The sequence below is a fragment of the Leucoraja erinacea genome, chromosome 36 (assembly GCF_028641065.1).
Source record: "Leucoraja erinacea ecotype New England chromosome 36, Leri_hhj_1, whole genome shotgun sequence".
Taxonomy (NCBI): domain Eukaryota; kingdom Metazoa; phylum Chordata; class Chondrichthyes; order Rajiformes; family Rajidae; genus Leucoraja; species Leucoraja erinaceus.
The window spans coordinates 4,380,752-4,386,751 of record NC_073412.1 but is presented as its reverse complement, the minus strand read 5'-3'; the positions used below and the strand labels follow the sequence as shown (position 1 = coordinate 4,386,751).

Genomic DNA, 6,000 nt, shown 5'->3' with positions numbered 1-6,000 from the left:
ATTGTTATGTAAATAAGCCATAGGGTGAGGTTTTCCCCCGTTCGGACCCATCATTGGGGTACTAGGGATAATTCAACCACACTCGGCATCTGGAATTTTCAGAGTACCCGACTGACCTTCTCAATCATGGTATTTCAGTCTTACAGGGGATGGTGTTAGAACCATGTTCCCTATGAACATTGCCAAAAAATTATTGATTTATCCAGTGACTGGAGGCAGTCATCCATGCCATAACACTATGGATTTATTGATTTGTAGAGTCTAACAGACCCACTACACTGTCAGACAGGACGATGAATCTCATCTCATCTGCACTAAGACTGTCAACACGGAAGCAGTACCTTGGACACATCAAGAAATGGGGCATATACTGCTTGGACAACAATCTCGACCAAAAGGCCAAGAACATTCTGGCCGTATTGGAATTTTTACAAGCCTCCATTAGGATAATCGATGGAGCTACAGTGCCTTCAATAGTGCCACAAGTGCACTCTCCAATTACCTATCACAAGGAACGGAGCGGCACGCGGTGGAAACGCACCCCTGGTAAGAAAACCAGGTACTCCGAAATCTGGGACGTGGGTGTCGTTTCTCAACATGCTGAGGAGCCTGTAGCTCATAACAGCGTTGTCACTTCAGTAACAGTCCAGGAAGATGGTTATGCTCATGGTGTTATTTACCGCACAACAAGTCCAGCCATTAAGCAAACTGAGCCTGGACTCCCTGATCATCTCACCGAGAAACTGGTGTTGTCATACAGGATTTAATAAAAGAAAACAGATCGGGTTCCTCGGGTCAAGTGTTTGAATTTATGGTACACCCATATGGCAAACGACTGTATAGCAAGACACATCTAACAATACATAGAATATACTAAGAACATTCGAGGTCAGAGAATGGAGTTGTTTATCTCTTACAAGAAACCGCATGAAAGGGTCATGACTCAAACTATATCAAGGTGGCTCAAATAGGTCCTAAAAATGGCAGAAATAGACACTAATGTTTTAACTCTCATTCCACCAGGGCTGCAGCAACATCCGCAGCAAAAATTGTACAGGTACCCACAGACCAAATCCTCAGAATGGCAGGATGGTCATTAAAAAAGGGTTTTCCACAGGTTTTATAATAAACCAGTTATTTTTTGGAGCCATCATTGTATTAAGAAAACATTTTATGTTCAACAAAATAATTTGCCCGAAAGGTTACAGGGCTATGATTCTCAAATTTTTAAAAAATGTTATATATTTTTTCGTTATACCACACAACTCTTTGTATAATTGTGTTTAAAATTACTAATGATGCTCTCTCCCAATACCCAAGGCAGTTTGTGAAGCATGGACTCGTTCCACGGCATGAGGTCACAGAGCTTTGAAATCTTCACGTAGTCACTCACGTGACTCCGAAGTAAAATAGTAAGATTAAACGAGAACTTACCAGTTTGAAGTTTGATCTGTATTTTATGAGGAGTTACGATGAGGGATTACGTGCCCTCCGCTCCCACCCTCTTATGATCATATCAAAAACTGGTATCTCTTTGGTAATCTTACTATGTTAGATCATTATAGGTTCCTGTGACCTCACACCGCTGCTTTGAAGTATGACACGCATGCGTGGAAGCGGGCTTCTTCACGTAATCCCTCATCGTAACTCCTCATAAAATACAGATCAAACTTCAAACTGGTAAGTTCTCGTTTAATCTTACTATTTTGCTACAACAGCTGGTGCAGTGTTGCAAGCTGATGTGTTGCAGTTTGTGTTAACATTTGATGCTATGTAAACCATGCACATCACTTGTGTGCTAATGCAGCCTGCACATGTTCTTGCTGCTGGGCAGAGACAGCTCCAAAACAGATGCTAGTTTACACTGAAGATGGACACAAAATGCTGGAGGAACTCAGCTGGACAGGCAGCATCTCTGGAGAGAAGGAATGGCTGATGCTTTGGGTCGAGAGTCTGAAGAAGGGTCCCAGCCGCTGTGACGCTCCACTAAGGTCAGCCATCGTCTCCACTTGGTCCACTGTTGAGGTCTTGGTTGGATTTCTCTTTGTCAGAGTTCTAGAACTTTAGTCTTTGACATTTCCAAAAGGGTGGAATAGACTTGATGGGCCGAATGGCCTAATTCTGCTCTTATCACTTATGAACATGGAGGATGGCTTGCTCTGACATACTGGCAAATAGAAATATAGAACTATAGAAAATAGGTGCTGGAGTAGGCCATTCGGCCCTTCGAGCCTGCACCGCCATTCAATATGATCATGGCTGATCATCCAACTCAGTATCCTGTACCTGCCTTCTCTCCATACCCCCTGATCCCTTTAGCCACAAGGGCCACATCTAACTCCCTCTTAAATATAGCCAATGAACTGTCTTCAACTATCTTGGCAGAGAATTCCACAGATTCACCACTCTCTGTGTGAAAAATGTTTTCCTCATCTCGGTCCTAAAAGATTTCCCCCTTATCCTTAAACTGTGTGACCCCTTGTCCTGGACTTCCCCAACATCGGGAACAATCTTCCTGCAGCTAGCCTGTCCAACCCCTTAAGAATTTTGTAAGTTTCTATAAGATCCCCTCTCAATCTTCTAAATTCTAGAGAGTATAAACCAAGTCTATCCAGTCTTTCTTCATAAGACAGTCCTGACATCCCAGGAATCAGTCTGGTGAACCTTCTCTGCACTCCCTCCATGGCAAGAATGTCCTTCCTCAGATTAGAAGACCAAAACTGTACGCAATACTCCAGGTGTGGTCTCACCAAGACCCTGTACAACTGCAGTAGAACCTCCCTGCTCCTATACTGAAATGGTGCACTTCATCGGTAAAAACATTACTGGTTTGAGGGATGAAGAGAGAGGGGGTGCAGGGTTTACTTGAAGTTAGAGAAATGAAAACTCATTCCCCTGTGTTGTAAGGTGCCCAAGCAAAACATGTGATGCTGTTTTTCATGCTATTATCACTGCAGGTAGATCTTTGAGAGATGTACCATAATGTCTCCTTTTTCGGCTTGGAGACCTGACTATGGTTGTTGAAGGTGCTATGGTTTTGACCCGAAACGTTGCCTATTTCCTTCGTTCCATAGATGCTGCCGCACCCGCTGAGTTTCTCCAGCATTTTTGCCTACCCTATATCAATGCAAGTACTTCATGCGATCAGGAGAAATGATTGTGGCTAATGTATTTGTTCAAACTGTGGTTATGAAACATGTGTAAGCTAAAAGGTGGAGCAGGGTGGAGTGAGGACAAGGACATTTGCATTGATCCTGACGTCACCACAATGAACATTTCCATAACACCATGTGAGTTATTGCTTTTATTGCAAAGTACTGCCAACCAAAACCTGAGTCTCCTGTAAGGATTTATTTATTTTCCTACTTCCTTGAACATGACATTCTTAAGCTGATAACTTCTTTCCTGGTTTCTTAAGGGCCTGTCCCACTTGGCTGTCATTTGCGTGTAATTTACGCGACATTATTTACGCCTCACGACGCACGAGGCGCGCGCCGTGTCACGCACGTGATGCGTGTATGGCGCGCACTGTGCGTGATGACATAGGCAGTGACACGTGGCTGTTCGCGGCATCGCAGGATTTTGTGATGTACAAAATCTTTGTGCGCCAATCTGCCTGACACGCAAATGACAGCCAAGTGGGACAGGCCCTTTAATCAATGCTCAAACGCTTAGTCAGCGCATTTTACTGGTATGGCCACCTCGAGCATTTTTATTTCACTGTTGAGCAACCAGTCCAGTAAGATGTTTGATAAAACCACACCTTTCCAATAAACCATCTCTCATTCTACAGTAAATACTCAACATATGGTGCAGTCCTCACCAGCAAACAATTTGTATTTGATTTCCAGGAATGGACAAAATCGATCAGATTCATCTACCTCACCTCTGCATGGGGGCAGGGGGCATTGTAGAGAGAATAGACTGAGGTCGACAAAAGTGCTGGAGAAACTCAGCAGGTGAGGCAGCATCTATGGAGCGAAGGAAATAGGCAGCGTTTTGAGCCAAAACCCTTCTCCAGCATTTTTGTCTACCTTCGATTTTCCAGCATCTGCAGTTCCTTCTTAAATAGAGAGTAGACCTACTTGTGCGTACGAGATGAAGATGGGTCTCGACCCGAAACAACTCCCATTCCTTCTCCCCAGAGATGCTGCCTGACCCGCTGAGTTACTCAGGCATTTTGTGTCTCTTCTGATTTGTGCGTTGTTTGCAAAAGAGAGGCATCTTTTAATTCCAGATGACGAGCTGCAGTGGTTGGAAAACCAGAAATACTCAACGTGTCTGTCTGCAAGCAAGAGAGACAAACAGAGTTAACTCAGTTTTGGTCTCCTAATTTGAGGAAGGACATCCTTGTGATTGAGGCAGTGCAGCGTAGGTTCATGAGATTCATCCCTGGGATGGCGGGACTGTCATATGAGGAAAGATTGAAGAGACTAGGCTTGTATTCACTGGAGTTTAGAAGGATGAGGGGATATCTTATAGAAACATATAAAATTATAAAAGGACTGGACAAGCTAGATGCAGGAAAAATGTTCCCAAAGTTGGGCGAGTCCAGAACCAGGGGCCACACAGTCTTAGAATAAAATGGGAGGGCATTTAAGACTGAGGTGAGAAAAAACTTTTTCACCCAGAGTTGTGAATTTGTGGAATTCCCTGCCACAGAGGGCAGTGGAGGCCAAGTCATTGGATGGATTTAAGAGAGAGTTAGATAGAGCTCTAGGGGCTAGTGGAGTCAAGGGATATGGGGAGAAGGCAGGCACGGGTTATTGATAGGGGACGATCAGCCATGGTGCTGGCTCGAAGGGCCGAATGGCCTCCTCCTGCACCTATTTTCTATGTCTCTATGTAACATCTCAGGTAAAATATCCTTCATCAGAACTCAGATCTGAAACTCAGACCAGATTCTGTTGGACACTACCTATAACTGCTGAGTGGTTCTCAAGTTACTTGTTTGTCTTTTAATTCCCTACTTAACAAAAGGTGCATGCAACAGTAAATCACCAACAATAGCCCATCCCTTATAACTGTGACATTAAGCGATTTACTGGATGATTGTTGACCAGGGCACACGAGTGAAAGTAATTTAAGAAAGTTATGATCAGTGAGAGTTTGCTATGTAATATTAAGATACAGACGAAAATAAATGTCACAATGGTGACACAATAGATGCTGGATTCAGGAACAATAAACAAACTGCTGGTGGAATTCAGTGGGTCAGGCCACATTTGTGGAGGAAGATAGACACTAAATGCTGGAGTAACTCAGTGGGGCCGGCAGCATCTCTGCAGAGAAGGAATGGGTGACGTTTCGGGTCGAGACCCTTCTTCAAACGAAGGGTGTCAACCCGAAACATCACCATATCTTTCTCTCCACAGAGATGCTGCCTGAGTTATTCCAGCATTTTGTGTCCATCTTCGGTGTAAACCAGCATTTGTATTCCTTCCTACACATATCTTAAATCATGATTGGAATGATAATTCTTCTACCACAGCTGGTGTGTTGTTGCACGCTGGTTACACAAAAAAGCTGGAGAAACTCAGCGGGTGCAGCAGCATCTATGGAGAGAAGGAAATAGGCAACGTTTCGGGCCGAAACCCTTCTTCAGACTGATCGGGGGCGGGTGGGGACAAGAAAGGGAAAAGGAGGAGGAGCCCGAAGGCTGGGGGATTTTTAAACGTTTTTTAACGATGTTTTAAACGTTTTTTTTTTCCCTTTCTTGTCCCCGCCCACCCCCGCCCCCGATCAGTCTGAAGAAGGGTTTCGGCCCGAAACGTTGCCTATTTCCTTCGCTCCATAGATGCTGCTGCACCCGCTGAGTTTCTCCAGCTTTTTTGTGTAACCTTCGATTCTGCAGCATCTGCAGTTCCCTCTTAAACACTGTTGTTGCACGCTGTTGAGTTGCAATAATCTGGCAATTTGTGTTAACATTTGATACTACAAGTCATACTTTTGGGCGGCTGATCAGGAGGTCCGGGCCGCTGAGGAGGAGGATGCTCACCG

General features: G+C 44.4%; 1 protein-coding gene across 1 annotated transcript in view; it reads left to right on the top strand.

The window, feature by feature from the left end:
• LOC129713467 (dual oxidase maturation factor 1-like) overlaps positions 1–6,000 on the top strand; it is an 80,857-nt gene that overhangs the window by 36,959 nt on the left and 37,898 nt on the right. The gene's annotated exons all lie outside the window — the stretch shown is intronic.